Source organism: Alligator mississippiensis, chromosome 2 (genome assembly GCF_030867095.1).
Source record: "Alligator mississippiensis isolate rAllMis1 chromosome 2, rAllMis1, whole genome shotgun sequence".
Lineage (NCBI taxonomy): Eukaryota > Metazoa > Chordata > Crocodylia > Alligatoridae > Alligator > Alligator mississippiensis.
In genome coordinates, this window is record NC_081825.1 from 79,277,169 (window position 1) to 79,292,613 (window position 15,445).

A 15,445-nucleotide genomic window follows, 5' to 3' on the forward strand; every position below is an offset into this window, starting at 1 on the left:
AAATTATCCATCATGTGACTAGGGAACTGCTTCAAGTATGGACTCTTCTTACAGGGTGGCAAAGGGATTCTGGGTGAACTGTTTGGGCCCCGTTTCATGATGTTTGCCAGGCATTTAAGGCTGGTGAAGAAACAGGAATAATTGGAAATGAGAAAGAAAGGAACAGCTTCTCCTTGGGAGTGAAGAGAAAGTTGAAATGCACTCAAGGGAGTAACTCAAAATACTCCCTCGAGCTAGGTGCTGCAGCAAAGACAAGGCTTAAACCCTCCTTTCTGCTAATGTACACAATTAAGTTGTAAATGGAATTGTCATCCTTTGGGAAGTTCTATTTTAACAGAACTATTCATGTGCTCAGTAGTGGAACTTGGGGAAGAACAGGGATAAGTGGGGCACAAGCCCTGGGCATCGATTCAGATCAGTGCCAGAATGGCACTTTCTAAGGAGCTCACTTGGCCATTGCCACGACCACTGCACCAGCTGTTTTTTAGGGTGCTTGCACTGAGGCAGCAGCAGCCCATGCCCCTGCCACAACTGCAGCAGCCCCTGTTTCGGGAGGTAAACACTCACATCCACCTGCCACCCCTGCCCTACCACCAGGGTGACAACATTTCAAGTTTCATCTCTGCTCACACTTCACATCAAGCAAACATAAGTGCAGAATCAGTGACTAAAGTACAAACCTGTGCTGCTGAATGAATTAAATTCCTATTGAAAGCAGAAGTAATAGAGTTTAAGCTGGACTGGCTTTATCAATTAGCTAGTATTAATAGCTTTAAAGATAAAACAGAGCTGTTTAAGTCTCACACACTGGTTCATTGCAACTATGGAAGCTGGAGGTTACCACAAAATTAATGCAATTCCATTCAAAATACATGGGAGGAAAAGTGAAATGAGCTCACAACCTTAGGTCAGTTCATAGTTGATAGTTCATAAACAGCAAAAACAATAGATACACACACGCATACACATACAGATATTGATATATCTTGCACCATCATTTAAAAAATTGAAAAAGCAAGACAGTCAGCCAGTCTTGTGAGAAAAAGAATTATTAAAAGTATTTCTAACACCACTTTGTTCAGTTCTTGTGTGTGGTTACTCAGTGTTTACCCAAAATGCTGACCATTATTCTGTATGTGACAGCATAATAGAGAAGTTCTCATCCCATGGCCTTGAACCAAGAATCTAGGCATCTTTCTTTCTTTCCTTCCGAAGAGGCTGGGGGTTGAATCTTCTCTCTCGACTGGTCTGCACAAATTACAGAAGCAATGCTATAATTAGGAACAGAATATTGGATGCTCTCACACCTACCATGTTTTGCAGTGATTTACCCCAGTGCGAAGTGAATGCAATGTGAATGTAATAATTTAAATAAACCCAGGGTCCACTCCATGGCTATTATGTTTATTTTTTTAGTTAGCAAAAACTATGGATGCACAACTCAAGTCACTAAACACAAGTGTCTTATTTTTTAAAATAATATATCTTCTGTATTCATCAAGTCCTTTTCTCCTAAATCCTCATGGCAAGCAGCATGTCAGTTACTGCCTCTTGTTCCTTGGAGAGATACTGTACTTGGCTCTCATTTTCCCTATCGATGTTCTTTGTCCTACTGGTTATAGCCTGTGATCCTTTCAGTCTTAAATATTTATGTCTGTATATTCTAATATTATGCATCCCCCCTAATGATATACACACAGAACTTCCTCAGAGAAAATATTACTAACTGTTAAGCAATGCTTATCGTGTATACTTTTGCCAGCCATAAAAATGTGTTCCTTATTTTGGACAGATTGGTTCCTATTTTGCTGAACTTCACTAGATGTAGGAAGTCATTTGCTTTTTGTCCTAGCCTAATGAAAACGCTTTTGCAAGCTAATCATCTTTCTAGAAACGTCAAAATGAAGACAGTTCCTCCTGGCTTCTAAGGATACAGGATGTATATAATTCTTTCATTCTCCCCATTGAATCAATGTACATGAAATATAAATTCTGCTGATTGACCTTATTGTAAGAGCAAACTTAATTTTTTTAATGTAATCTGTTCCACAAGATTAAACTCTTCAGGTTGAATCCTTTCTACTTTATGTGGTGGTTTAGTGCAGAACTATCTTTAATCATGGCCTTCAATGGTAATGCAATAGTTTAATTGTAATCTGGTTTATTTATTTTTTTTCTTTTAAAATGTTTTAAAATAAAAATTAGGGCTGTTATTCTTGTTTTAAATATTCCTAAATGTGTAGGATTTGATAAGATGAATTTTTGTGAAACAAAGGAGACAGATGTCAAAATATGTTGGAACCAAAATAAATGCAGATATATACATTCTGAGAAAAAGTGGAGATCTTTGTGAAGAATTATTCCAATCCCTACACTATTCATCTAGACAAAAGTAAATTTAATGTACTGTGGTTTCCCTGACACGTACTATCTAACATTTATCAGTCTACTAAAATCTGGGGAAATACTGAAAAATAGGGATCAATATAACTAAGTGATTTTATTTTTAAATTGGTGTTTTGTCTTTACTAAAAATAAATCTAGAAGGAAATAAATATCATGAGAAACATCAAATGCTGTTAACATTTTCAATGACTCAGGCAAGCCAAAAAGGTTCACCCTGAAATATAAAACGGTTTTCACCACATCCAAAAGAAAAATGTTGAGACTGGCTCACCTGAAACAGGAAGTCAACTATCAGCCATTTTGATTTCCACTTCCCTGGTGTCATTTCTAGAGAAGAGAAGGTCAAGGAAAGGTAGGTCTAGAGACACTCTCTACCTTATACACCCCCCAAAAAAGTGAGAATGGAGGAGACTGGATAGGGAGATTCTAAACCAGGCTTTAGCCTTCTGACCAAACCAATCCCCTGGTCTTTCCTGCAGTAGAGATGTGAATTAAATATTCTTCTATGTTAACAAATTCAATTGCTTTTGCTCACCATTATTTGCCTACTTAGGTTTTTTTCCTATGTTCCTTTTTTGGAGACTATACCTTGTCATAATGGAAAGGTTCCTATATTCCAATGACTCTGAAAGTTATGTCACGGGTTTATAACTTCTGATAGAACCAAAGTATAGGGATCAAACCAGACAGGTGAAAGTTTAGGGTTCAGGCACACAGAAATCCACTGGACCTTCAGGTAGACAGGTCAGTGATAGATCAGCAACCTTTCCTTCTGAAACAGTTGTCACAAAAGGCAATAAAGTAAATCCTAGAAAACAGCATAATAGAGTCTTGTTGGTACATAAGCCAGGGATGACCAACCTGCACCATGGATGCCACAAATAGCAAGGGTAGCCTCTATATGTGGCATGCAGCAAATCAGGGACAGGTCAGGCAGCACATCATCAGATAAGACAGGAAGCAGAAAGCAGAGCAACAAAGTGGCAGGCTGCACAGGGAAGGAAGAAGATGGTGGCCAAAAATTGGCCACCATTGCCCTAAGCAATGTCTGATGGCACAAGAAGGATTCAGATATTTCACTGTGGGCTGGTATATAGAAGCATAGAAGTAGGGTCAGAAGGGACCTTGTAGATCTTCAAGTCTGCCTCCCTGCCTGGGCAGGAGGAAACTGGGCTCAAATGACCCCAGCCAGGTAGGCATCAAGCCTCTTCTTAAAGACACCCAGGGTAGGAGCCATCACCACTTCCCTTGGAAGTTGGTTCCAGATCCTAGCCGCCCTGACTGTGAAGTAGTTCCTATGGATGTCTAATCTAAACCTACGCTCCAACAACTTGTGGCCGTTATTCCTTGTTATCCCGGGGGGCGCTAGGGGAAACAAAGTCTCCCCCAAACCCTTCTGGTCCCCCCTAGTGAGTTTATAGACGGTCACCAGGTCCCCCCTCAGCCTTCTCTTGTGGAGGCTGAACAGGTTCAGGTGCCATAGCCTCTCAGTGTAGGGTCTGCCCTGCTGTCCCCGGATCATGCGGGTCCTGCACACATATATTTAGTTGTGTTATATGGCAGCCACCAGAACACTTGCACTGCTCCTGTTGCTGTTTCATGGGGATTAGGGAGATGCCTCTGATCATCTCCTTTTTCACAGGCATCTAAAGGCTTAAAAAAATACCAAACACTTGAGCCAACACTTGCACATTTATAATAAACTTTTGTTTTATTTAGAAACCATTTTCCAAAGCAAAACAGAGGTAATATTATTCCTAAATCTATTATCAAGTCACAGACTAGATACAATACATTCCCATCATTCCTTTTTAGAAAGTCTCTTCCCTTGCATGCAAGGCTAATTCTCCTGCTACTTGTGCTGTGGCTTCCCAACTAAAACCAGTCAAATCAGAGGAGAGGAAATTGTGAAACACTCAAATGCAGAATTGTTCGGTGAATACCATGTGTGTATGCACACACACAAGCACGTACACCAGCAAGGAAAATAAACAAACATGGTACCAACCCAGTTGCAGTTTCACATTATTTATGAAAACAAGCAAAGCTAAGTATGGAAGAAGAGCTTCTCTCTCCTCCTCATACAATTCCTTAAAAATGATCTCTTCTTGAATTCCAACAAACAACACACTCCACAGAAAACAGTGATGTTCGGATACACAGAATAAAACAAATGCTGTTGAAAACCATTTGCCATCCATGATTTTTGGAACTAATCACTTGAAAGGAGGTGGCAAGGTATGTTTCATCCATGGTTAGCTCTTCCTTTCTGCCTTACACCACTAGAATACAGCCAGTGAACAGTAAAGAAACATAGAACAGTAATCAAAGCATTAAAGAACAAAAATAATAGCTCTTTCGAGATTAATTTGCAACTAGCAGTCCAATGGGAGAGGGAGTTTTACTTCTTCACTCCTCCCAAATCTCTCCTTGCCCCAGGCAGACCTAACGAATGAAAATACCCCCCGTAAAGTCTTCCTCTTTCCTTTTTCCAGCCACAGCCTCTCTGTCCTCCAGCAGGTTGCTGGGGATCTCTGTTAGGTCTGTGTGAAATTTCGGGTGCTGATTCGATTTGAAGGAGATTCGGCAGCTAAATCTCCAAATCCGAATTGACTCAGGGGACCAATAAAAAGGTTTGAATCAATCCAAAGCTCTCTGAATTTTCAGAAAAGATTCAGAGAGCTTTGATGATTTGGACAGTCCCTGACCACTGCATCAGGGAGCTGGACCTGGGCTCAGAGCTAGTAAGTAGGGGGCAGGGGAGGGGGGATGGGACCATGGGGGGACCCCTGCCTGCTCCCCCAACCCCCCGCCCCCCATGGCTGTGCAGCCCACCCCAGCTCCTGGTGCTTTAACAAAAAGCACCCACTCACTGTAAGCTGCCAGGCAGGGGGGCAATCCACGCTGCCTCCCACTACCCCATGCTGCAAGGGGGGGCTCTGCACAAGCCCTCTGCCCCCCCTCACTTTTCCAGCCCCCCCCCATGGCTGTCCTGCCTGCCTCTGCTCCAGCCCTTTAAGGAAAAAAAATGAGAAAACCCCCCCGAACTCACCAGCTCCTGCAGTGGCCTCAGGGCTTGAGAGGGCTCATGGAAGAGCCCCCCACATGGTGCAGGGAAGTGGGGGGCAGCAGGGATTGCCCCCTGCCAGGCAGGAACTGGTGAGTCTTCTGGTTTTTCCTCCGTTTTTTTTTTTTCTTCCTTAAGGGCCACAGCTGCGGTAGGCAGGTCAGCCATATGTGGGGGAGGGGAGCTGGGACAGTGGGGGGATGGCAAAGGGCTCATGCAGAGCCCCTCATGCAGTGTGGGGCAGTGGGGATCACCCCCTGCCCAGCAGCACCCAGTGAGTCGGGGCTTTTTCTTCAAAGTGCCGGGAGCTGGGATGGGTGGGGCAGCCATTGCCAGGCTGGGAGAGCAGGCAGAGGTTTGGGACTGCATGATTCAGAGATTCGGAGATTCAGGACAGTGATTCGAATCACCAAATCGAATCACTGTCCTCTGAATCAGCCGACTTTGAATCCGAAGTGAATACTAGTCACTTCGCACAGGCCTATCATACTTAAGAGTCCAGTGTGTATTCCTTCAGATAGAAGTCTCTTCACATCGCCTGTCAAGAGACTTGTGTCTGTCAGAAACTATAGAATTAGTCACAAAAAAGAAACTCTAAAAATGCAATTGATGCTGCACAGAGAGGTGGACCACAGCTAGCTGCTGCAATGCTGGCCACATGCTTTCTTTCATAGGCCAGTAACAAAGGTCTGAATCAGCAGGCACCAGCATCCTATATGGGAAACATCCCTCCACTATTACCTCTACTATGGCAGCAGTAAGCACTTCCTTCAGATGGTGAGAAGAGGCAATGTGGACCTCCACAGTTCTCTATCCTGTGCAAAAGAAAGCCTGATTTTTTGTGGTCTGTCACAGCAGCACCCATGGTGATACTCCTCTCCAGCTTAATGTTGCCTCCATATGCTGATGTTGCCTTGAAGACCATGGACACCAGTTTCAGGCACTACATCAGGCTCTTTTTCACCTGGATTATTCTTGCTTTCCTTTTCCATGATATAAAGAAGAAGCCCAAGATACTTTTGCATCAGGGATATAGACATATCACTGCACAGTAGTATTCCTGCTCTCTGATGCTTCAAATGTGGTCCTTTTTCAGAAGAGGTCAACTCTACAAGTTACTCATTGATGTCACCCTGTTCATGGAACTGAATCTGCCTGCATCTCAGTTCTCTTTCCATCAGACACAGAAGAGGAATTACTTAGTTGATCCCTACATTATGTTTGCTAACCAAATGGGTCTCCTTATTAAAATGCTGTATGATGCCCATTTATTTTTTTATTTTTTTCATGAGCAGTCCTAAGCAGGTATAGTTTGGAGGATGGCATCTATTTGCTCATGATTTCATGACCTCATGGAGGTAGAATAAGGAAACAGCATGTCTATGATGATTATATAGATGTTCCAGCATGTAAAGGAAATACTTCCATCTGATCACCACTTCCTCACACTCCTGTTGGCATGGCAGGTAGTCCTACAGTCCTTGAACTCCCTAAATCTGCAATATACTTCACAGAAGCAGCTGCGGTGGCTGCTGGTTCCCCTGGCTGTTGGCAGAATTGCCCAAACTTCTGCATCCTGATACAGAAATTCTTACAGAACTGAGACAGTATTGGGCACCACTTTTTCAACATTTGTTCAGTTGTCTGTTGCCACAAGCCTTGCAGAGTTTAAAAATGACATAACAGTTTGTTTAAAGCTCAGTGGAAGAAGCCTGCTTTTCATAGCCACTCTTCCAAAGCATGGTAAGTTGTCAATAGAAGGATGTACATGTTCCAACAGGCATTTCTGTTGCTGGTCTTTCTGCTGCTGACCCAATGGGTCAGTTCCCTAACTACTGGTCCACTTGTAAGTAGCTAGGTGTAACTTCCCAAGTTTTCAGCTTACACAAATCATACTGTCCTGCCCTCCTTAGAACAGCATAGAAATCTAGCACTACCATATTTTTTTAACAAACTAAGAATAGCGAGGTATCTGCCACATGCATGGATGAAGCTTTAAGGCATCTGAAGACTTCACTCTTCATGTGGGAGTAGGGAAGCATATTCATAGCCACCTTTACACATCCTGTGGTGAGTTTCATGACTATTAGAGGCAGGCAGTCAATATTTTCACCTATATCAAGAAAGCTTCCCTGAGGTTTGTTTAGCCACATCACGGAGTGAGCCGTGAACGTTTCCTTTTCCTTCTTTCTCCACTAAGATCGTTGAAATACCTGACTGTTCCCCAGGGTCCTCTTCAGAAGAGCTGTCTGCCTCTAGATTTTTTGAGTCCTGGAGTTTGTTCTGCAGAACTTCCACAATGGATTCTACGCTAACCAATATTGCAGAAGAAGTAGACTTCTCTCATTGTCCCACTCAAAGGCTCTCCATAGAAGAATACTGTCTTTGAGTAATAGTCTCCTGCTGTGGCCTCCTGGGTGCATTAATACTGCTTTCACACTTAGTGTTGGAAGCCTAAAATGGCAGCAACTTAAGAAACATTTTTTTCTGTTTTGGTGACTAAGATAACTGCTTCTTTCCCATCCTAACTGCCCAATCTTCCTAGTATGCTGGCAAAGCTCCTGCTGCTGCTTCTTCCATCAAAGAGGCAATATGCTTTACTTCAGCTCCCAGGCACAGCATCAAACAAAGTAACCTTAGGTCACAAGGAGAGGTTGGCTCGAGATGCAACTTGAACAGGCTACATGAGATGCAAGTGGAATTTTCCAATATCAAGCCAAAATAAAATGGCAAAGAAAAAGAAGAATACATTTCTCAAGTTGCTCCATTTGTTTTTATGAAAGAGTCAGCAAATTCAATATAGATCTGCAAAAGTATTTGGCTTCAATGATTCATTTTGGGAAAAAACAGATTAGTGAAAGAAATTCTTACCCACTTTACTAAACGATGAATACCTCTCAATAGTTAGCATCTTGCTGGATAGAATACCCATTGCTAAAATCTAGATGTGGACTGAAAAAATAACTTTTACACTCTAGGATGGTTTACTTGTAATAGAAACATAAGATCGTATTTTTTTTAAATGAGTGTGTACTCACTCAATTTTAAATGTGGTACAGTAAAGACCCTATATAGCAACTAGTGACATATAGAGTCCCCACTGCTGTGAGCAGTAAGTGAACTGTTACTAATGAACCATTTAAATAAACTGAAATGAATAGCAACTTAAAATGTGCCAGAGGCAAGAAGCATTTAAAAAAAAAAACCCTTCTGTCTTCCAAGTACAAATGTAACATCTTCTTGGAATCATTCTTAGCTAATCATTCAATTCATACTGAGCAACTCTAAACTTCTTGGCGTGTCAGGCAAAATATTTAAATTATTTTAATCATCTCACATTATTATGTTGACAGAATTACTTTAGATTGAGTAGTATAAGGTGAAGGAACATTGGGATTCATTTCAAATTATTTCACAATGGATTAAGAATTACGTGAATGTGATCTCATACATTTTTTACTATCTTGCCCTAATTCAGGGGCAGGCAATTATTTTGGAGAGAAGTTTGCTTACTGAATTTTGGCAAGCCATTGAGGGACGCATGAGAGGCAGTCAGGGGCAGATAAATATTTATTTTCTAAATGTTTTAGGGGCCCCACAGGCCGGATAGAATGGTGTGGCAGGCCGCATTCAGCCCCCGGGCCACATTTTGCCCACCCCTGTAACTGATTCCCAGTAGTCAGTGTCAATCTGTGTGTGTTCTATGTATGACACACACTCACTAAATGTATGCTTGATTATCAGTGCTCCTAAAAGAAGGGAGTATAAGTGGTTAACTCCATTAATGTTCACACAACTCATCACCTTGACATCAGCTTGGGGCCAATTTAGACCCCAAAGGCTAGGGACAGAAATTACACAAACTTTTATAAGTGATCAGAAACCAGTTCAAATCTGTAACACAGCAGAAATTCAGTGAGCATAAACCACTTTCAAAATGACCAAAATTAGTTTAAGACAAACCTGAGTGGATGTAGTATCAGACTTAACTGATTTTAGGTTAAGTCAGTTTATTGAACTTTTGTCCCAGATCCCCTCCAGATTCAAGTTAACTCACAGCCCCTCAGCATCCCAGGATGCTTTGCATTTCCCTGTACCCCCTCCCCCCGCACCCCTTACAGCGTGGGCGGGCTAACCTTGGCCCAGCTGTCTGTTCCAGCTGAGCAGGAAAGTGTGATCTAGCATCCCCAGCTTCTGGCCTGAGCCACTGCAGGCATATGGCTGCATTTCTGGAATCAAAAGTCAATGTCTGTTCACTTGCTTATCGTTTCAATCTATGCAGTTTAGACTAACCTGCAAAGATTGAATTAATTCAGCCTTGGGCTTTTTGACTGTTTGTACTTAGTCAAAGTGTACTAGTGCTGTTCTATCCTGAATCAGCTGAAACATCCCCTCAGGCCTGTTCTCTTAGCCCAAAAGAGCCTGTCTACCTAACCATGCTCCTTCTCATATGATATAATAACCAAAGATCAGGAGCAGACAGCATAAAAACCATCTATACGATACACAGAAATTTACCTACTCAAGGAGAATCCCCAGATACTATCTTACAGTAATTTTTTGTCTGTTTTTGCCACTGGCCTGGTAAGTACTAGGTATGAAGTGGGGAGTAAAGAATCTGAATTGACTACTCTGAATTGTAAGGTGGTGGTTCTCAAAAGTGAAAGAAAACTCCAAACTAAACCAGTAACTGTTCAGAATTCATGTTAATGAGCGATTTTATAACAGACCACTGTAACCCAGGTCACAAAAGAACATAAATCTGAGTAATATTTTTATTGTCCACAAACTAAAGGGAAAAAAACAACCCAAAATAGAATTTAACAGGGGAATGAACACCTTTATTGAATCTCTCGCATTTGGTGGTCATGATACCCAAGATCTTGCAGAAATATACAAACTACGCTATCATGCCTTGGCTGTGAGGTTGGCTCCTTTCCTGATTTAAGTTGGATAGTTCTGTTTCCCAAATATTTGGGCATGGGATGCAAGATACTCTGTTTTCTCTTAGGAATTTGAAAGAAACAATGAGCCAGTTGCAACTTGTATGTCAGACTTTTCTCCATCTGGATTTTGATTTTATAGGTTATTAAAATATGGTTACCACATACTGTGTGTGTGTGTTTTCTTCACTCATTTTCTCTCTGCCTCTTTCTGTCTCTGAAATACGCACTGGCTTTCTTATGCCACATTACTTCTGACTTCTGCATTTTATAATTACAGAATTGACAGCTCAAATAGATGTATGACAGAATAGATTCAATGACAAAAATTATCTGATGCCAGACAAATGAAACAGGCAACAGAAGATATTTCAAAGTGTGCTTCTGATACATTTGACTTAGAACTCTTTTAGTTAATGGTGGAGATAGAAATTCAGGGCAGTCTTTCCCACCAGTGCCAGCTATGCTTAACATGGAGCTAAACCCATCAGCTAAAAGTTCATACTAGATCTTGTAAAGGAACCTACAGTGGTCCACGTTACTTTGAACATATGAAGGTAGTTGTGAATACTTGAAGAAACTAAACACACCCTTCATGGGACCACAGCTCCAAAGAAATAACCCCAGTACACCTGCCAAAAAAAAGAAGCTGGAAGCTCTGACTTAGTTGTACAATTTGTTCTTAATAGCCATCTCTGATGCAAAGGAAATGTATTTTGTCTCAGTACATTAGAATTTGGAAGTTCCCACAAAACTTGCTTCAAGAGAATAGACTTCTCTGCAGAAACTGGACTTTTTTTCCCCATTTAATATGAAATGCAGAAGAGCAATTTAAAAATGCAGTGTGGAAAAAATAGATGTGCTCAAGAATTAATTATTCTGTAGGAAATAAACTATAGCCACTCAAATCAGCGGAGGCAGACTCAGAGCTGTCTCCAACTTTTTACAATGCCAACCCTATAACAAGGAGAAAAGAATCCTTTTTGGTTGTCACTTACAGTCCCCAGTTCAAACATCATAGTAATAATTAATTACTTCTAACCTCTCCTGTAAAATTATGACCATATGAAGTTAGACTTGGTGGACAAGCCAGACCTGGCTTATAGGCAGCTGCCCACCTCAAATGATATCTCCATTAATGGGTTTCCTAACTCCATTTCTCACCAAATCACATGACCTTGCTATAGCCCAGATGCAAGCTGTGTTACCTCATCAGCAAAAAACACATCAATGAACCAAGCAACATGAATGATAGAATCTAGGATTCATTCACCTGCACCTCCATTATTGTCACATAGACCTGCTTACAGCCTGTTATAATTAAGCTTGACACTGGAAGACCAGATTGTGGTTGTACCTCTGCTGTCTACATTGACTGGACAGGACATTTACTACATAAATGAATGAAAGGACATGGAGTCAACATTCATTCTAGAAACACATAAAAGTCTGGCAGAACACTTGAACCTTCCTGGACATTTCATCACAGACCTCAAAATAGCTATTTGTAAACAATAACACTTTAAAAAACAACTGGACCACAAATTTGCAGAAATCATCCATAAACTAGATTCTATTCACTGTGGTCTCAACAAGAATTGTGGTTTCTTATCACATTACCTGAACTAGATGCTAACCCCTCAAGAGACACTGGACTTAACTGTCTTGTTCACCTCACTTGAACTCATCAACCAACTTATTACTTCTCTTAGCAGAGGCCCCTCACTCTGACTCTTTTGTTTTCATCTGCCAGTCCATTTGGAATCACAGAGCAACTGATGAAGCAGACTGTTATCTATGAAAGCTCATGCCTCTCTGAACCAGTTCATTTCTAAGGTGCCATCTTGCCCTACTTTCTGTCTGTACAAATAAGAAGAGTGCTGACATGCTCCTGCAGTTCTGTGTTAAGAGTACAATTTGTTGTCTAATCCAAGTAGGCTAGTAGAGATGACTGAGGTGATTTTTTTTTTTTTTTTACTCATTTATATTTTTAAGGATTTGTAACCTTATCATTGCATATATAGCTTGTCTACAAAATTCCATTTCCAGAAACGTTAACCTTTATTCTCTTTCCCACATCTCCTTCCAGTTGTTTGTTGCAAATTACCTTAAACTATGCTATAAGCTCTTTTGGGCAGAGATTCTCACTATGCCATGAAGATGATGGCATCTGGAGCCCTACTGAGATTTCACAGTAACAAGCACAAGAAACATTTACTGCCTGCAACTTCTTTTAAAATAAGGAAGAGTTGGAGCTACTCAACATTTCTCAGAAACTAACCTTATCAGCCACAGCCTGCCTTCATTTCATTTCAAGAGAGGACTGGATAAGTTGTTAGTAAGTACTACTTGCAGACAAAACATACTCTAGAATTTCTTCTTTATTTACATGGATTCAAGTGATTTCTCAAGGTACATAATCAAATAAAATCATTTAAAACAAATTTATGCTACTTAGATATAATTTCTTGGCACTGAATTCTGTCAGCCCTACCTACTTAAGTTAAAGGTATATGGTAATTGAGTCTCATTCAAGCTAGATTGCTTTTGCTGACTTAGGCAGCTAAAACCTATGAAAGTACTGTTTAGGCATTTCTGGAACCAAACTGGAGATTACCTATTTAAGTCTAAATAAGAAACAGATATTTTCTTAAACATTGTTAAAAATATATACATTTTACTAACAGGTTCTTTTCTTTCTCAATGTGTAGTGAGTTGCATCTCACTTCTATGTTGCTAACCAAGCCACAGAGCAATAGGCTGTATGACTCCAGTCTAGAGTAAGTCAGAACTGGGAAATGTGAGACATAATGGGTGTGGCAAAGTGGGACTCCTCGACTAACCACAGTGCTCGTTTGCCCACATATCTTTGGGCATGACACCCACCCGTCTTTCCTGCCATGCCTTGTTGTTAATTAATTAAGATATTAATTAAAGTGGGAGGCTGCCCATTCGTGCCCTGATGCCAGGGGGCGCTATCTGCGGCTCCGTTCCTCCCCTACACCGCAGCCCAAGCCTCACAGGTGGCATACAGATGGCACAGTGCTCCCGGCCTACAGCCGGACCAAGCTTAGGCCTCGTTGTCAGGCCTCAGTCACACACACGCATTCATACTGCCCCCCTCTCACTAGGGCCTCACACACTCCACCCTCTCTCACAGGGTCTCTTTCACACATCAACAACTTATACTGCCTTGCTCCCTCTTAGAGTGGGGCCCTTAGGCCATAGGCTTTACCAAGTTTGTACCTCTTCTTTTGGGCCTTTCCCGCAACCCTCACCGGGGTAGTGGCCAGCCAATTATCTGGCCAGGTCTAAGCTTGCCCTTGCGCCTTTCTGGTGCAACTGTGTACACTCAGACATACTGGGCTCCCAGCCCTCTGGTTCTTCTCCCTCGTTGAGGTCCCTCCTCTCTGCCCCCTTTCTAGGGCCGCCTCTCACTGGGGAGTTTTTAACTCACACCATGACTGGTGTTCCAGGGTCTCATGGGAACTCTCACTCCCACCCTGGAGCAGCAGGTCATTGTACTCAACTATAGGTCTTGATTTCGACCCACACTCAGCCTCCTAGCAGTGGAGGACTTACCAGGCTCAGGACTCACTCCAATCTCTCAGACTGATCCCCCTTACTTGGCCCCTGGCCCAAACTACAGCCTCAGGCATCCAGAGACATACCTAGGCCTACTCCCCTCACTGGGGCTCCACACTGCCCCCTTCACTGGAGTCACAGGGCTTCCCTCCCTGGTGAGCTGTAGCCTTGCCTGACCCCAACTCTCACCCCTCAGGGTCTTGCACCCCACAGGGTTCAGGTGGCCACAGCCGTGCCTGGCCCCAACTACCTCCGATGTTGCATGACCCAGCCAGAGGTGAGGGCTGGGGTTAAGGCACCCCTACTCACCTTCCACTGGGGTGGTAACTGGCCTGGCATTTCCTGGGGGCTCCCATGCCACTGAGAGCCCCACCAGGCCACCCACTCCCAGCAGGGTGCAGTTTTAGGTCATGCCCAGGACTAGGAGCATCCAAGCCATCCCCTACAGCTCCTGCCCTTACCTCCAGTTGTTGCGTGGAGCCTTGCAGCCAGGCAATGTTACTGGCTCCCCTGCCAGCAGCAAACTGCCCTGTTTATATGGGCAGCCAGAGATCCACCGCAATCAAGCACCTGCTGGCTGCTTGGCTCCGCTCTTAAAGTGGCAGGCACCAACAGTGCCCTGCCACACACCTTCCCCCTTAAAGTAGTTCCTGGGGGAGGTTTCCCTTGCTGCTCCTCCAAAACAGGCTCCCCTCCAAGCCTGTGAGAGCCCTCAAATGGTGAGCACCCCTAAAGGTGCTCCACCACATACCTCCCCTCTTAGAATGACATTCAGGGGCTTTGCTTGGCTGCCTTCCCTGCTGGCTTTGTTCCAGCCTACTGCAGCCCCTGCCACGTGGTGAGCACCCCAAAGGTGCTCCACCACAGGGGTATTATCTCCTTATACTGTGCAATCTATTGGTTATGTAGCAGGACCCAGCCCCAGGGGCAGCCATGACACCCTCCAGTGGCCTCATGACTCCAGTCCCCACCCAGCTCCTTAGGGTACCCTCCATTTTTACCTTTCCTGCCATGCCTCTAGGGTCCCAGAGTAAGCCAAGTTGACCTCAGCCTTAACCCTTGGTCACAAGGGCTATGCAAAATTTCACCCGGCATTTCATTTCAAAGCTGTTTCAGTGCGTTTCAAGCTCAAAAGAGTGAAATCAAAGTGAAACAAAAGCCTTCAAAACAGCTTCAAAATGAAACAAGGGAACTCGAAACATTTAATCGATTCACAGACATTAGGGCTGGAAGACACCTCAGAAGATCATTGGGTCCAGCACCCTACCTCAGGGGCAGGAAGTCAGTTAGGGTCATAGATTCATAGATGTTAGGGTCGAAAGGGACCTCAACAGATCATCGAGTCCGACTCCCTGCATAGGTGGGAAAGAGTGCTGGGTTTAGATGACCCCAGCTAGATGCCTATCTAACCTCCTCTTGAAAGGATCCCAGAAAGTTTTTAAAT

The 15,445-nt window shown here is 43.0% G+C and overlaps 1 long non-coding RNA gene across 1 annotated transcript; it reads right to left on the minus strand.

The window, feature by feature from the left end:
- Positions 1-608: 608 nt before the first annotated feature.
- On the minus strand, positions 609-14,526 carry LOC132248327 (uncharacterized). The gene is made up of 3 exons (XR_009459501.1): positions 14,463-14,526; positions 2,678-2,733; positions 609-1,248 (listed from the first exon to the last, which is right to left on the minus strand). It is a non-coding gene; the product is annotated as an uncharacterized LOC132248327 (long non-coding RNA).
- Between the last annotated feature and the right edge of the window lie 919 nt (positions 14,527-15,445).